A 16,761-nucleotide genomic window follows, 5' to 3' on the forward strand; every position below is an offset into this window, starting at 1 on the left:
ATTAACTTTCATAATTTTACAAATAGACACTCCTCCATGGTATGTGATTGTTGAACGGCACCCGAGGATTCGGTTAGCCATGGCTTGAGAAAGCAAAGGTAGGGAGGAGTGTCATCTAAATCTATACCTAATAATAAAGGGGGAAGTGTTTCCGCGGTTTGGTCCGTATGCTTCCGTCGTCCTTCCTTGGCTGGTTTCGTCCGTCGTCGGTGATAAATTTTTGTTCGCCTCCCGACCTACCGTGTTAAAGCCGAACTCGGTCGCCTCCCCCCTCCCGCAGGGACTCTCCCTTCCCGCACGAAAATAAATCAGCCCCCGTGGTGCTGGGCTCTGGTGTAGATCGATCACGACCTCTGTGATCTCGCGACAACCAGCAAGGAAGAAGCGGCGGAGGTCCAATGTGGCGCAGCGCTGGGGCCTGTGACGGAAGACCAGGGCCGTCGTCCTCACCGCCATAGCTAGAAAATCGATGCCATCACTACTAGGTCCCACGTCATCGCAGCGAGGTCGCCAGAGATCAAATCAATCCCGCGGCCCGAACCTATGCATGATTTGATCAATTTTCCGAAAAATTTCAATCGGTTGGAGGTGCAGCAATCGATCCTCATGCCACCCAGCTAGCAGCCGAAGGCGCCAGGTCGCCACCACCACAAGCAGCTTGCGGCCAGATCTTCCCACCGTTGCCTCCAAGAGTTCCCGCGGACGCGTCCTGACCTCTGCAGGCTACATCGATGCTTCAAAAACATAAGCCACGGGACAGCGTCCAGGAGGACAAGCCGAAAAGGCGACGGCGACACGATTCCAGGCCATTGACACAATAGTGGTAGCACGGGAGAGGGGAGTCGCGGTTGGGCGTTATCACGGAGTGTGAGACCGCTTCACGGTGGCATGGCGAGCCGCTCTTGGCGATGGTGGTGGAAGAGGCAGTGGGTTCCAGCCGCACCTCGGAGCGCATGTCCGACGATCATCAAGAACAGCTACCGCGACAACATACTGTAATGGAACGTGGCCAAGCCACGGGGCCACCAGATCGATCGGGTTGGAGAGGGCTGAGCAGGAGGGGGAGATCAACTCGCTTTGCTGCATCAGTTCAGAGAGCAGCGACATGGACTTCGGCAGCTTGCATCGACTCATCGGCTCCGGTGCGACAGCCGTACTTCTACGATGCCGACGAGGACGGCCGCACCGTTGAGTTCGCCATCTGCTTCTACGTGTGATTAGTTGCTGAGTGTTGACTCGCTGCTTCGCAAATCAGGTTCCTCAGTCGGTTCTAAACTTTTGATCTGTGTGTTCTATTCTTTTTTCCTCGGTCGTTCAGTTCTATCCGAGACTGAATCCAGGGTGTTGCGCTGGTGAGTTCCACTTCATCAAAATTTCTTCATCAGGATCTCTGTAAATTTTGTTCGAATGTATAATGAGTTTCTGGAGTGCTTCTCCACGGCAGCTTATTTAACTATTTTGAGATGATTGCACTACATTGCTGCAGACGGGGAGATGGCAGGACTAAAAACCCAGCCAATTGATAATTTTAGAGGGGTAGTGCCTCTACTTGATAACAAACTCTTGATTTTTTTTTGGATTTTTATAGAAAGGTAATATAGTGTTTGCCTTCAATGAATTAATTTGTGCTCACTACTTATGTGCTCCATCGAGTAGGCCGCATACAAATGCATCTTTTGACCACCACACATTTGGGAAAAGAAGAATAATTTCCACGCTTTGAATGTGCATATGTTTGATATAAACTGAAATATATGTACATGCTTGTCTGAATTTAACATCACTGTTTCGCTGTCAGGTTGGTTTGATAATATGCAAGATTGCCACTTCTTAAGAAATATAGTTCCTCCTTATTTTGCATCATGTTAAAAGCTGGATGTGTGGAACAAATGACTTATTGCTGCAATTTCACTTTTTTTGATAGATGAGTACTGCATATCTTGAAGTTATAGCGACACTGAAGTTAATAGTCCGAATTTGAAGCAGTAAGATATACTCCATGGTTGATAGCAACTGAGCCTTGAGTTCCACTGACCGTGAGAATCATCACGAACCTACTCAAAACACTAGCTAGCAAGGTTGTTTACATAGGTTTCTGAATTAGTTGTTTTCCACTTCAGTTTGATTCTCTCAATTCATGCCAAGTTTTCAGAAAAAGGCATCTTAATGTGTGTTTGGACATAAAAATTATGAAAATACCATACTAAAAATGCTGCCATATATGCAAAGGTACCTTCTCTTGGACAGGGAGGGGACTGCAAGGTCGTGCCTGAGAGTGAATGAAGGAGAGGGTTCTCCTCTAATATGAAATGATACTTTTCTTAACCGGTAGCATGGTGGGTAATTGGCCGACAAGAAACAATCCATGTTTTACTATTTATAAGTACTCTCTCCGATCCATAATAATTATTGGGCTTTAGTTCAAATTTGATTACAGTAATAGTATAGATATCGATTATGTTTGTCGTGAATATAATAAGACAAAACATGACCACGCTTAATGATAGCGACAAGGAGGTGGTCAACACGATGGTATGCTGGAGAGTTTGATTGATGGTTTGCTGTATCATTTAAGTATTTGTGTCTTCCGATGCGTTCCTGTGCAACACATGCTGTCAAAATTTTCGTCCAATATTTTTTTGGACAGTTTTGCCCTCTCAGCAAATCGCATAATACATTAAATTGCCACCATACCAGTTCATCCTCCGAGCAGAATCGTCTCCCCAGTTCCTTCTCGATAGCCACAAATGCCCTCCCCTACTTCCAGCGCTCGCGCCCGCGCTCGTCCACAGAGTCCCTTGCCGCACACCGCCAACGAACATGCGAATCCGCCGCCCGCCACCCCGTTCATTCTCTGCATCGACATATGCTTCTATGAGATCCTCTGCTCGCGCAGTGCTTTTTGTGGTTGATTCGGGAGCGACGGTGGGGAAAGATGACCAGCTCCATATCCCCCACTTCCCGAGATCCGGGTCATCCGGCGGCTGAGCCCCCATCCCAACGAGTCATGATTTGGCTCTGTCCCGACTTGCTCGCTAGATTCCCTTAATTAAAAAAAAAATTCTTATTCGTACTCGGTGCAACGCACGGGCAGTTTTGCTAGTCTATATCTATATCTATACCTCTATACCTACTAATAAAGGAAGGAAGGTTTCTCCCCAGTTTTTTCGTCCGTTTTAGGACAACCCCTACTTTTCGATCACAATTACAACAACTGCCACCGCCTTAGTCAAATACCGCTTTGTTCCGAAGCGACGAGGTAACCTGGAGCGCCAGATCCTCCTTCCCTGCACCTGTTCCCCGCCGCCAGCGGGAGGAATATGAACCCTGCTTCCGCACGTTCAGAGCTCTCCGCCGCCGCCGCACGTTCAGTGGGAGGAATACCGCCTGCGTGGCCTGCCTGAGATCCGCTCCCGTCTGTGTTATGGGGATCGACAGAGAGGGCCGGGAGGCAGTAGTGCATCGCGGGCAACGGCGGCGGTCCAACCTGCATCGAACTGCCATGGATATGTGCATCTTGCAGCACGGATGGCGGCGGCAGCCGAATCTGCATCAAAGTGCAAATATTGACCTCCTCCTCCGATGCGGTACCATCACGGGGAGTGATTCATCTGCTGCACCCAACACAGAAACTTAGAGATATTCGAAGCGGGAAGAGTGAGAGACAGAGATAGGCTGGATCGGATTCTACCTTTTTACTTAAGTATGGTCCTCCTAGATAGCTGCTTCTCTACTCCTTCATCTATGGTGGGGATAAATTTATCTCGTTATATTACTGATGGGGCTTTGAAATTGAGTGGGACTTGGAGAGAAGATTCAGCAAAAACAAGAATTTGGGAAGGAGGAAAAATCGAGTAAACGAAGGAGATTTGAGGAATTTGCGCGCGATGGGATCAGATGAATTTGAGGAAACATGAAAAATGAAACCACAGAGCCTGGCCCAGCACCCCGCGCGTCTATCACGGCAGGTCCGAATCTTGGGTGCCGCTCAGAGATACCGGGGGCAGAGCGGCGGGCGCCAGGGGTGGTCGTCAACGGGCGTGGAGTTGGAAGGAGAGCCGGCAAGAGCAAGAGGCGGGGAAGGGAAACAAGCAGACAGGCGGCTAGCGGCGCTGCTCCCATCGCCTGAGTTGGGGATCAATTGATTGATTGATTTCGTGTGTACTCCGTGTTCTTTTTGGAGAAAAATAGGAGATGCTCATTGAACCTGTGCTCCTAAGGCATTTACGGTGAAGAAAAGGGGGCGGAGACGCAAACCACTTTTCCAGCATGACTAGCGGTATTAAATTGATGAAGACCTTAGCTGAATCCAATATCAACTCTCTACCAGCCCGCATGCTTTTCTTGCGCACTCTTTGCTCCACGATTTGAAACAGAGCAACATTAAAATTTAAGATAAGGGAAGTATCTTCCATAAATTTAACTAGGGAGGAGCGAAATCAGGTGGTGCATATGGTAGACTTCGCGGACGGCACACATGAGCTCAAAACAGCTCTCGGGGACAGTACGATGTGGAGACCCGGCCTTCTGCAGGGCCTTCAGAGTTCAGATGTGCCGCGTGCCGCGAGCGGTGAAGAGGTTTGGTCTTTTTTTTTAATCTTTCCTTGCCAAACCACATGTATATAATTATTAGACGGACCATGTGTCTTTCATTTCTATACCTAATAATAAAGGGAGGATTGTTTCCGTCGTCTAACACTTTTTTGGACCGTTTTGCCCTCCAAACGTCGATTAGTCCCACCTCGCTGCTCTCTAGGCACTCTTAGGTTTATATACGCAAGTTCTGTGGATATGAACAAACCATCCTAGAAAGAAAGAAGCTGCACCATAATTGAGAAGGAATTAACTTACGTGTGTGGGGTGGGCCGTGATTGGGAAAGAAAACAGCAAGAAAGGACGAGACCTAATAAGTCCTCCAGGGACGGACATGCATGCGAGGAGCCGAGGGTGACGGAGCATTGAAAAGCTGCGCGCGCCGAGTTTACCTGCTTTGGCGAGCAGGGCTGACGCGCCTCCGATGGGGCGCGGCCGGACAACGCGAAGCAGACGCCGTGGTTGTGAGGGAGAGAGGACAAAAAAATTAGGCACCGCCCGAGCTCGAGTAGAGGCACCCAAAGGAATCGATCGACGGGGTTCACGTGCTCCCTTTGGCCTTGGGGCCAGTCCGTAAACTGTGCCGACTAATATTTCTCCATGCACTTGACATCGATAGTTTTCTAGACCTCCTAATCCTTTTTCTCTTAGAAAGTCTTGGCTTGCCTAAAAGAAATTAACGAGCCGCGTTCTATAGCCACACTATAGGCGGTAGCTGCTTCCAGCACTTAAGTTATTAGTTAGAAGAATAGAACATCGTGAGGTACCTCATTTTTGGTTCATCACATTCTTATTTTATGACAATCTTTCCCATGTGAAGATTATAGAGAATGATGGGCAAATGTGAGTTGACCTAGGCTGCGTGACTAGGCTAAATAAAATAGTTTTTTGAAGTGTCAAAACAGGTTACTTCGGATGGTATTTCGAGATCCTATACTAATCATATGATAGGCCATTGATTATAAGCTCTACTAGGTGTGTGCATGCATCTCTTCAAAAACTTGGCCAATCACATGATATTTGTGGATTTGCTTATATGATTGATTCCACTATTTTAGAGATTTGATGATACTCTCTCCGTTCACACTTAGTTTACGTTACCGGTTTAGTCAAAACCTAAATTTTGTAAAGTTTGATTATATATTTACGAAAAGTCATCAACATTCATTATTTAAAAGTTATACCATTGGAATCGACATAAGCTATACATTTTTATTATATGCATTTGGTATTTTTTTATCCTAGAACGCAAACTAAATAAGGGAGAGTATTGTTTTACGCACGTACGTTTTGGTTTCGTCCGTCTGGTGATTTCGTCCGTGATTGCTATTCTACACGGCAGCCAAGGTCGGTTTAGGAATTTGCATCGGACACGTTTCCTATTTTTTCACTTCTGATTCGCTATATATACGCGCTACCTAGGCCGGACATCGCATCGTGAAGCGAAACTCGCAGGGAAGTCGGTAAGCACGTGCTACGCGGCTGCAAGATCGCGAACGGTGATGGTTCCTAGCTACCCCTGATGTCCCCTGATTTCTTCAGGCTTTCCCTGTCGCCCACGCCGCTGTTCGCAAACTATAATATCGGCGGGAGCTTCAAGGTCTACGCACATCGGCTGGGACTTCAACGTCGAAGGAACTAACAGCGGCGGGAGCTTCCAGGTCGACGCACATTGGTCGGAGCTTCAATGTGGAAGGAGGCCGCGCATCTGGGGTAGTTGTGCTGAGGCTATACCGTGTCATCAGGAAGCGACATCGGCGGGGAAGTCGGCGACCCTGTGCGACGACGACAAGGTCACGAACGCCGACGGTTCCTTCCCTCGGCACCAAAGGCTGCAGGGCGCAGAGCCAGAGTTTTGAGGCCGCGCTCGACCGGCGACTACGAGGCGTGCATGGCCGGCGGCTTGAGGGCGCAAGCGGACCCGTTCCCGAGGTCTTCTGTACGCAGCAGCGCCACAGTCTGCTCGTATAACTGTATAAGTAAAGCTGCAATTACCTGACCCGACGAACAAAAGGAAGCCCCCCCTACTAAAGGCCGCCCAGTCTCCTTCTGATTTGAGCGATCATTGAACAAGCTAATGCCAAATTGGGTGCATGAGGTGGTTCAATAGACATGTTCTGTTGTTTAAAAAAATCTTCAGATGTTAAATCTACATCTTCTTATCTTTGGCAACAGCCAGGACGGGAATTGTCAAAGAAAATGCCGATGCAGTTTTCTTATTGATTCTCTGTCCAAGCCACCGCCGGGGTCATTGCTAGGCGCACTGGAGGGTACGTAGTTTGTGCTAGCATCTACCGACAGGTATGAGTATGTTCTTAATCCTATGATGGCGGAAACGATCGCCTTCCGGGATCGCATGCCTACTACAATTCAGGTGGCCTTTGAATCTACTAAGGTAATGGTGAATTTTTGGAACACCAGAGGACATGATAGGTAAGAGTTGATGACCGCACTGCTGCTATAGAAGAAGATCACGTTGAGGACCGATAGTGTTCTTGCACTACCAAATCCACGATCTAGCCCGATGCAACAAACTCATGGCAGCCAACCTTGGATCGCCGCTGACAGCAACGACAACAATAGTTGGGCCGCTGCTGATGACAACGACACCAAAAGCTAGGCGGTGTGGGTCGCCGATGAACCCACTTGACGGACATCGACCATGATATCTATGCATATTCACAACTTGTGGAGTGTGTAGGTGGTTCAGCGGAGGCAGGTTCGTCTTCGGCCAGCCCCGCGGTTTTGGGGCCGGCGTGGTAGTTGGAGCAGTGGCTCCGGTCTTTCGCCTCCGCCTGTTGCGTTGAGGTGTGGTGTCGATCTGGTTGGTCGTCGATCCGTGTGGAGCGCAGCTTCGAGGCTGGCGTGTGGTGTCGTGTTGTAACGGTTTTTTGGCCAGTTTTCCTCATAAACGGGTCAACTCTTTTCTCCAATATTAATGAAAGACAAAGATTTTGCCTCTTTTAAAAAAAAAGAAAACTAAACTGATCTACTCCTATATAGTGCTTTAGTCCATTAGCTTTTCAAACGTGTAACCTGAATGGGCTCAACTGCTACTGTACTCGGTAAAAAATATAAAGGTATGCATCTTTATTTCGTTTCTTTATGGTGATTTTATATTTATTAACATATTATTGTAAAAAATTCAGTGTATAATATTAAAGTGATGCATATGTTACGGATAATTACTTGAAAATATGTTTTAATTATGCAGATCAAAAATTAACTAAAGAAGACAATTAAAAAACATGAATAGGAGAAAATGCGACCAACTTCTTCGATGGTGTCAAATATGAGAAATGTTATCACATATGATTCGCTGGAGCACTCGAGTTTTTGTTTCTCTCGGTGCAACGCACGGGCACTTTAACTAGTCTATACCTACTAATAAAGGAAGGAAGGTTTCTCCCCAGTTTTTTCGTCCGTTTTAGGACAACCCCTACTTTTCGATCACAATTACAACAACTGCCACCGCCTTAGTCAAATACCGCTTTGTTCCGAAGCGACGAGGTAACCTGGAGCGCCAGATCCTCCTTCCCTGCACCCGTTCCCCGCCGCCAGCGGGAGGAATATGAACCCTGCTTCCGCACGTTCAGAGCTCTCCGCCGCCGCCGCACGTTCAGTGGGAGGAATACCGCCTGCGCGGCCTGCCTGAGATCCGCTCCCGTCTGTGTTATGGGGATCGACAGAGAGGGCCGGGAGGCAGTAGTGCATCGCGGGCAACGGCGGCGGTCCAACCTGCATCGAACTGCCATGGATATGTGCATCTTGCAGCACGGATGGCGGCGGCAGCCGAATCTGCATCAAAGTGCAAATATTGACCTCCTCCTCCGATGCAGTACCATCACGGGGAGTGATTCATCTGCTGCACCCAACACAGAAACTTAGAGAGATTCGAAGCGGGAAGAGTGAGAGACAGAGATAGGCTGGATCGGATTCTACCTTTTTACTTAAGTATGGTCCTCCTAGATAGCTGCTTCTCTACTCCTTCATCTATGGTGGGGATAAATTTATCTCGTTATATTACTGATGGGGCTTTGAAATTGAGTGGGACTTGGAGAGAAGATTCAGCAAAAACAAGAATTTGGGAAGGAGGAAAAATCGAGTAAACGAAGGAGATTTGAGGAATTTGCGCGCGATGGGATCAGATGAATTTGAGGAAACATGAAAAATGAAACCACAGAGCCTGGCCCAGCACCCCGCGCGTCTATCACGGCAGGTCCGAATCTTGGGTGCCGCTCAGAGATACCGGGGGCAGAGCGGCGGGCGCCAGGGGTGGTCGTCAACGGGCGTGGAGTTGGAAGGAGAGCCGGCAAGAGCAAGAGGCGGGGAAGGGAAACAAGCAGACAGGCGGCTAGCGGCGCTGCTCCCATCGCCTGAGTTGGGGATCAATTGATTGATTGATTTCGTGTGTACTCCGTGTTCTTTTTGGAGAAAAATAGGAGATGCTCATTGAACCTGTGCTCCTAAGGCATTTACGGTGAAGAAAAGGGGGCGGAGACGCAAACCACTTTTCCAGCATGACTAGCGGTATTAAATTGATGAAGACCTTAGCTGAATCCAATATCAACTCTCTACCAGCCCGCATGCTTTTCTTGCGCACTCTTTGCTCCACGATTTGAAACAGAGCAACATTAAAATTTAAGATAAGGGAAGTATCTTCCATAAATTTAACTAGGGAGGAGCGAAATCAGGTGGTGCATATGGTAGACTTCCCGGACGGCACACATGAGCTCAAAACAGCTCTCGGGGACAGTACGATGTGGAGACCCGGCCTTCTGCAGGGCCTTCAGAGTTCAGATGTGCCGCGTGCCGCGAGCGGTGAAGAGGTTTGGTCTTTTTTTTTTAATCTTTCCTTGCCAAACCACATGTATATAATTATTAGACGGACCATGTGTCTTTCATTTCTATACCTAATAATAAAGGGAGGATTGTTTCCGTCGTTCAACACTTTTTTGGACCGTTTTGCCCTCCAAACGTCGATTAGTCCCACCTCGCTGCTCTCTAGGCACTCTTAGCTGGTTTATATACGCAAGTTCTGTGGATATGAACAAACCATCCTAGAAAGAAAGAAGCTGCACCATAATTGAGAAGGAATTAACTTACGTGTGTGGGCCATGATTGGGAAAGAAAACAGCAAGAAAGGACGAGACCTAATAAGTCCTCCAGGGACGGACATGCATGCGAGGAGCCGAGGGTGACGGAGCATTGAAAAGCTGCGCGCGCCGAGTTTACCTGCTTTGGCGAGCAGGCTGACGCGCCTCCGATGGGGCGCGGCCGGACAACGCGGAGCAGACGCCGTGGTTGTGAGGGAGAGAGGACAAAAAAATTAGGCACCCCCCGAGCTCGAGTAGAGGCACCCAAAGGAATCGATCGACGGGGTTCACGTGCTCCCTTTGGCCTTGGGGCCAGTCCGTAAACTGTGCCGACTAATATTTCTCCATGCACTTGACATCGATAGTTTTCTAGACCTCCTAATCCTTTTTCTCTTAGAAAGTCTTGGCTTGCCTAAAAGAAATTAACGAGCCGCGTTCTATAGCCACACTATAGGCGGTAGCTGCTTCCAGCACTTAAGTTATTAGTTAGAAGAATAGAACATCGTGAGGTACCTCATTTTTGGTTCATCACATTCTTATTTTATGACAATCTTTCCCATGTGAAGATTATAGAGAATGATGGGCAAATGTGAGTTGACCTAGGCTGCGTGACTAGGCTAAATAGAATAGTTTTTTGAAGTGTCAAAACAGGTTACTTCGGATGGTATTTCGAGATCCTATACTAATCATATGATAGGCCATTGATTATAAGCTCTACTAGGTGTGTGCATGCATCTCTTCACAAACTTGGCCAATCACATGATATTTGTGGATTTGCTTATATGTTTGATTCCACTATTTTAGAGATTTGATGATACTCTCTCCGTTCACACTTAGTTTACGTTACCGGTTTAGTCAAAAGCTAAATTTTGTAAAGTTTGATTATATATTTACGAAAAGTCATCAACATTCATTATTTAAAAGTTATACCATTGGAATCGACATAAGCTATACATTTTTATTATATGCATTTGGTATTTTACACTTTTCCTAACAAACAGCTGCCTGTTTTCGAATTGGCAAACAGACACTTTTTTGTACCGTTGGATGTCGTCCCGAATCGCGACGCAGCTGTGTCTTGTTTCTCCTCTGTACTCTGCGGAGTCCTCCTAATAAAGTTCCATTTTAGTCTTTTTTTTTTTAAATTTCATTATCTTGTCTGAAGCGGCGAGAGAAGCAGAAGCTCCTGGCCTCTCCTTTGTACTGTGTCGCTTTGTCTCTGTTCTGTGAGGAGGCGGAAGCATGGCGGAGAAGGCCGTGGTGTCGCCGCATCCTTGTCGGCCGGCGTGGTAGGTGGCGGTTGCTGCGGGGGACGGCGTGTCCTGCTCGGCCGGCCAATGTAGTGGCAGTTGCTGCGGGGACGCCGCGTACAGCTCGGCCGGCGGAGGCGGGGGCTTTGACGCCGCAGTCGCCGCTAGCGGTGATGGGGAATGTTGCGGCTAGTGTGCTTCTCCGTCCAACGGGTAGGAGGTCTGCGAATCGCGACCACACCAGGCGCCATGGCCGGCGAGATGGGTAGTATTCTGTCCTCCTCTTTTTTTCCATCCTCCTCTTTCATATGTGTTCTATGTAGTCAACGATAACTCGCAGGATTTGTTCTTTGTTTTACAGCCGCGGCAGATGTGTGTTTATTATTCGTATGTGGAGATAGATGTGCGTTTTGTTGTTCTAGTGCTCGATTTGTTTAGTCGCTTGGTAGTTTGACATGCTATTCTCGAAGCTTTGCTGCCGATAGTGATGTTGTTTTGTAAGTGGAGGTAGCTTGCCAGAGTTTGATTCGTATGTGCATGTAGCCAGATCTATGGATGTAGGGAGTCAGATGTTGGGGGGTTCAATATCCTTGTTCAGTATGGCATCATGGTTGAATATTGGCAGTCATCTTGATGTTGTCTCTGAAGTTTTATCAGTACCAATGTCAAGCATTGGTGTTTGTTGCCGAGTTGATTGATTAAGATTGTGCAGATTCTGCATGTTGTCCTTGTAATGTTTTATATTGCCTGAATCTTAATTAGTTTAATTAGTTGAAAAAGAAACAATGCCCATAGTGCACAATGCTCACTATCTCCTTTCGGTCTGTAACAATTCATGATCAACGGTCTGCATCTTCTCCGCTGCTGGCGGCAGCACGGAGCACTTGAGATCGTTGGGCAGCGTCGTCGGCATGGGTTATGCCGCTGCAATCGAGCTAGACCAGTTCCCATGGATGCTTTCCCAAACCGTTTGCCTTGAGCACTCTAAGAACTGCAGCTGATTACTTGGCTGCCTGGTGAGAGGCAAACATGTAGCACAAAAGTGCATGCTGGCGGTGGCGATATCACCGCGCGTTCATTCGTGAGCCGGTGGATGTTGCTCGGTATGTTTGATCTGCTGTTATTGCCTCTTGTTTCGTAGCCCCTGATCAGAATGAGTTCAGTTTTAGAAATTAGTTTCGGTTTCAGTTTGTTAGTGGGTAGGTTGAGTGGTAGGTTCCGGGTTAGGTTGATTATATGGTCATGATTTGTTTATGTAGAATCTGTGTCTCATTCCAGGCTAATTTTCAGTAACATTCTATGTTCACTGTCTGCTACTTCTTTCTTTTGTCTCGTTCTCTCTACCGTCAGTCTTTAGTCTCTCTTTATCAAGTGTCTTTCGTCAGTCGCACAACACCTTACGTAGATGGGCCTTCAGCATCCATTAATGGGTTAACCTGCAGTAAGATATTGATGTCAGCACTGTAGTTTATGTCTCAGCTTTAAAAAGATGTAAATGTTCTTGAACATGAGATTATACATATGAAAGTTTTTTGTTTTATCGCCAGCATATGCATATGTGATGATGAGTAGGTCATGTCGAGATTGCCCCTTAGTAAAGCCATGTAAGAATTTTTTTGATGCACACGTGTTGAGATGTATTATGCAAATTTATTCCTCCTTTTTCAATGAAATGCGTAAAACAATTTAAATATTTCTGAATCTTCCCATCTATAGTTCTTTCGAAAACAATACCAGCAAAAACATTCTTTTCATTGAATTCATTATCCATGGTTGTAATTGTGCTGCCAACATTGAGTACTTGCAGCAATACAAATTTTCATTAGTACCATTGTCTTTGGTATGATTTGAATGCAATAAATTGGTTTTCTGCCTCGTTGCAGATGTTAGTAGGTTGTCAGCAATTGGTTTGAATGCTGCTACTTCAGGTATAATTCTCAATTCTTATTGCGTCAATTGCAGTTGCTCAGTTCTCTCTCAGTTTTATTTTCTCAGTCTCAGTTATAATTCTCGCACTCTCTCAGTGCTCTCTATCCCTCGGTTCATATTTTCTCAGTTTCACATTTTTATTTCTTCAGTTTAATTTGCTCAGTAAGTCAGTTCATATCTAGTTATTTTCTCAGTCGTAAGTTCTTCAGTATTTGATTAAGTCAGTATTTTTGTTTAGTCATGAGTCTTTAGTTATGTCTGTTTATAAGTCTCTACTTTTCATTCATAAGTTCTTGAGTCTTCAGTTATGTCAGTCTCTATGTTTAGGAAATATTTCCTAATTTGTATTGCTTCATTTCATCTCATCTTTTCAGTATCAAGTATTGTTCTGTTCTTAGTATTTCTCTAACTTTCGATTCATCATTTGCAGCCCCTCAGTATAAGGTATCAGACTTTAGATTCTTATTATCCCTCAGTCTCTAAGTTTTACTTTTATTTAGTCATAGGTCATCAGTATTGTCCTAGTATCATTCCCTACCAAAATTTGTCTTCATCCTTGAGTTTCGTCCGCCTCTAAATATTTTCTTAGTGTTAAGTTTCAGTTTTCATTCCGAATATGCAGATGTTCCATTTGTGTGGTTCGTCCGACATCCTTTACCAGCAGAAAGAGAGTGTTCTTTCGTCAGTAATGTGCTTCTTTTATATTTCTCTCAATCTTGTATTTTCTTCAGATCCTTGTTTCTTGCATCCCTCACTTTCTCTTTGTCGAGTATCTTCAAAAGAGTTACTATTTGTTCTTTAGTATCTCATTTCTTTTAATGTTTCAGTCCTCTGTTTATTTTGTCCTCTAAGGTGTTGATTGGCTAACCTCCACTTCTCTCCCCCCCCCCCCCCCCCCCCCACGTTACTTCCTCCACTGAGAACAGATGCCGTGTCACACCTTTCTTCATTGTATTTCCTTTTTCTGCAGCTTTTCAGTTTGTAGTGGGTTAAGATGTGACATTTTCTTTAATCTCTTAGTTTAAATTCTTTTAGTTTGTCACTTATTTTATTTCTATAGTGTAAATTCCTGAAGGAACCACTCCAACATACGGCTTGAGGAGTCCTAAGGGATCAGTGACCCTACTTGAGTATTCCTAAGGGATTTTCCATGCTAAACCGTACCCAGATAGTATTGCTACACAGTCATAATGTCTAGCACTATGCATACGTCCCAGAATTAACTAGTTCTTTTCATCCAGAAGTTTATTTGCAGTCTCTCACTCACAGTTGTACTCCAGTGAGTCTTTGTCTCTATCATTATAGGTCCCTTTGTGTCTATCTGTCCTTTATTGGTATAGGCCCCTTCTGTCTATCTATCCTGTATTTGCAGTCTCTCAGTTTTCAGTGTAGTTGCTTAAGCGATTTATTCGTTTCCACCTGCAGGTTTATTACACAATTACGCATGTGATCTGTTGTCTCATTTCTTCAAAGAAGAGAATTTCTCAGTAATTTGAGTGTTTTTCTGATACAGGAAAGTTGAGCTTAAAGAAGAGTGCATCAAAATTAGTTTCTAATAAAGATGTGCATCTTGTGCCCTAGAACGAAAAAATCTTCAAAAAATGAAGGTAGCTATGAGGATCTATGTAAGGGAGTTCAGGGATCGTACCTTAGCATCTCCTATTGGAAGTAGGGTTTCTTGCAGTACTTCCTTGCCTTTCTTCTTGTCTGATGGCTACTCTTTTTCCCCACCATTGTTACTCTGTTTTTCTTCTCGATCTAAATCCAGAGAGGAGCAGGGACTGCCTGGAAGTAATGGTTGAAAGAAGTGGTTGGAGCACATGAACTGTTTTGCTTGCTATAGAAGAGGGTCGAACAGGTACAAGATGCACGTGAGATTTTCACTGCTTGTGGGCTTTCCTCTGTAATGGTTTTTTTAGAACTTAGCACCGACTCGACTCAGAAATCCATGGGACTCAAACACAGGCCCTGTAGCAAAAATGTGTCTGTTTTGCTTGACTGAAACAGACAGTTTTTTGATTGACTGAGTTCTTTTCTCTGTTGTACAGTTGTCATCATTTGGTTGGTCCAAAAAAGGTCTCTGTTCCCCAATTGGAAAACAGACGTCCGTTAGATAGTCATCCTAGAACGCAAACTAAATAAGGGAGAGTATTGTTTTACGCACGTACGTTTTGGTTTCGTCCGTCTGGTGATTTCGTCCGTGATTGCTATTCTACACGGCAGCCAAGGTCGGTTTAGGAATTTGCATCGGACACGTTTCCTATTTTTTCACTTCTGATTCGCTATATATACGCGCTACCTAGGCCGGACATCGCATCGTGAAGCGAAACTCGCAGGGAAGTCGGTAAGCACGTGCTACGCGGCTGCAAGATCGCGAACGGTGATGGTTCCTAGCTACCCCTGATGTCCCCTGATTTCTTCAGGCTTTCCCTGTCGCCCACGCCGCTGTTCGCAAACTATAATATCGGCAGGAGCTTCAAGGTCTACGCACATCGGCTGGGACTTCAACGTCGAAGGAACTAACAGCGGCGGGAGCTTCCAGGTCGACGCACATTGGTCGGAGCTTCAATGTGGAAGGAGGCCGCGCATCTGGGGTAGTTGTGCTGAGGCTATACCGTGTCATCAGGAAGCGACATCGGCGGGGAAGTCGGCGACCCTGTGCGACGACGACAAGGTCACGAACGCCGACGGTTCCTTCCCTCGGCACCAAAGGCTGCAGGGCGCAGAGCCAGAGTTTTGAGGCCGCGCTCGACCGGCGACTACGAGGCGTGCATGGCCGGCGGCTTGAGGGCGCAAGCGGACCCGTTCCCGAGGTCTTCTGTACGCAGCAGCGCCACAGTCTGCTCGTATAACTGTATAAGTAAAGCTGCAATTACCTGACCCGACGAACAAAAGGAAGCCCCCCCTACTAAAGGCCGCCCAGTCTCCTTCTGATTTGAGCGATCATTGAACAAGCTAATGCCAAATTGGGTGCATGAGGTGGTTCAATAGACATGTTCTGTTGTTTAAAAAAATCTTCAGATGTTAAATCTACATCTTCTTATCTTTGGCAACAGCCAGGACGGGAATTGTCAAAGAAAATGCCGATGCAGTTTTCTTATTGATTCTCTGTCCAAGCCACCGCCGGGGTCATTGCTAGGCGCACTGGAGGGTACGTAGTTTGTGCTAGCATCTACCGACAGGTATGAGTATGTTCTTAATCCTATGATGGCGGAAACGATCGCCTTCCGGGATCGCATGCCTACTACAATTCAGGTGGCCTTTGAATCTACTAAGGTAATGGTGAATTTTTGGAACACCAGAGGACATGATAGGTAAGAGTTGATGACCGCACTGCTGCTATAGAAGAAGATCACGTTGAGGACCGATAGTGTTCTTGCACTACCAAATCCACGATCTAGCCCGATGCAACAAACTCATGGCAGCCAACCTTGGATCGCCGCTGACAGCAACGACAACAATAGTTGGGCCGCTGCTGATGACAACGACACCAAAAGCTAGGCGGTGTGGGTCACCGATGAACCCACTTGACGGACATCGACCATGATATCTATGCATATTCACAACTTGTGGAGTGTGTAGGTGGTTCAGCGGAGGCGGGTTCGTCTTCGGCCAGCCCCGCGGTTTTGGGGCCGGCGTGGTAGTTGGAGCAGTGGCTCCGGTCTTTCGCCTCCGCCTGTTGCGTTGAGGTGTGGTGTCGATCTGGTTGGTCGTCGATCCGTGTGGAGAAGCGCGGCCGAAATTTGGCGTGTGGTGTCGTGTTGTAACGGTTTTTTGGCCAGTTTTCCTCATAAACGGGTCAACTCTTTTCTCCAATATTAATGAAAGACAAAGCTTTTGCCTCTTTTTAAAAAAAAAGAAAACTAAACTGATCTACTCCTATATAGTGCTTT

The 16,761-nt window shown here is 46.4% G+C and overlaps 1 long non-coding RNA gene across 1 annotated transcript; it reads left to right on the top strand.

Moving 5' to 3' along the window:
- The first annotated feature begins 10,852 nt into the window (after positions 1-10,852).
- On the top strand, positions 10,853-14,925 carry LOC127313910 (uncharacterized). The gene is made up of 2 exons (XR_007859246.2): positions 10,853-14,536; positions 14,637-14,925. It is a non-coding gene; the product is annotated as an uncharacterized lncRNA (long non-coding RNA).
- Positions 14,926-16,761: the final 1,836 nt, after the last annotated feature.

Source organism: Lolium perenne, chromosome 7, assembly GCF_019359855.2.
Source record: "Lolium perenne isolate Kyuss_39 chromosome 7, Kyuss_2.0, whole genome shotgun sequence".
NCBI classification, from domain to species: domain Eukaryota; kingdom Viridiplantae; phylum Streptophyta; class Magnoliopsida; order Poales; family Poaceae; genus Lolium; species Lolium perenne.